Genomic DNA, 1,446 nt, shown 5'->3' with positions numbered 1-1,446 from the left:
TCTCTCTCTCTCAATGAAGTCTCTCTCTCTCTCTCTCTCAATGAAGTCTCTCTCTCTCTTTCTCTCAATGAAGTCTCTCTCTCAATGAAGTCTCTCTCTCTCTCAATGAAGTCTCTCTCTCTTTCTCTCAATGAAGTCTCTCTCTCAATGAAGTCTCTCACTCTCTCTCAATGAAGTCTCTCTCTCTCTCTCAATGAAGTCTCTCTCTCAATGAAGTCTCTCTCTCTCAATGAAGTCCCTCTCTCTCTCAATGAAGTCTCTCTCTCTCTCTCAATGAAGTCTCTCTCTCTAAATGAAGTCTCTCTCTCTTTCTCTCAATGAAGTCTCTCTCTCAATGAAGTCTCTCTCTCTTTCTCTCAATGAAGTCTCTCTCTCAATGAAGTCTCTCTCTCTCTCAATGAAGTCCCTCTCTCTCTCAATGAAGTCTCTCTCTCTCTCTCAATGAAGTCTCTCTCTCTAAATGAAGTCTCTCTCTCTCTTTCTCTCAATGAAGTCTCTCTCTCTCTCTCTCTGTTGTATTTAGAAGACTAGTACAATTTTTTAATTGTATTTAGAAGCCTAGTACTATTGATTAGTTGTATTTAGAACCCTAGTACTATTGATTAGTTGTATTTAGAACCCTAGTACTATTGATTAGTTGTATTTAGAAACCCAGTACTATTGATTAGTTGTATTTAGAAGCCTAGTACTATTGATTAGTTGTATATGATGGAAGGTGATGTACATCCCCAGTACTATTGATTAGTTGTATTTAGAAGCCTAGTACTATTGATTAGTTGTATTTAGAACCCCAGTACTATTGATTAGTTGTATTTAGAACCCTAGTACTATTGATTAGTTGTATTTAGAACCCCAGTACTATTGATTAGTTGTATTTAGAACCCTAGTACTATTGATTAGTTGTATTTAGAACCCCAGTACTATTGATTAGTTGTATTTAGAACCCTAGTACTATTGATTAGTTGTATTTAGAACCCCAGTACTATTGATTAGTTGTATTTAGAACCCCAGTACTATTGATTAGTTGTATATGATGGAAGGTGATGTACATCCCCAGTACTATTGATTAGTTGTATTTAGAAGCCTAGTACTATTGATTAGTTGTATTTAGAACCCCAATACTATTGATTAGTTGTATTTAGAACCCTAGTACTATTGATTAGTTGTATTTAGAACCCCAGTACTATTGATTAGTTGTATTTAGAACCCTAGTACTATTGATTAGTTGTATTTAGAAGCCCAGTACTATTGATTAGTTGTATTTAGAACCCCAGTACTATTGATTAGTCGTATTTAGAACCCTAGTACTATTGATTAGTTGTATTTAGAACCCCAGTACTATTGATTAGTTGTATATGATGGAAGGTGATGTACATCCCCAGTACTATTGATTAGTTGTATTTAGAACCCTAGTACTATTGATTAGTTGTATTTAGAACCCTAGTA

Source organism: Oncorhynchus clarkii, chromosome 1, assembly GCF_045791955.1.
Source record: "Oncorhynchus clarkii lewisi isolate Uvic-CL-2024 chromosome 1, UVic_Ocla_1.0, whole genome shotgun sequence".
Lineage (NCBI taxonomy): Eukaryota > Metazoa > Chordata > Actinopteri > Salmoniformes > Salmonidae > Oncorhynchus > Oncorhynchus clarkii.
The sequence above is the reverse complement of the archived record's forward strand: the minus strand, read 5'-3'. Positions refer to the sequence as shown.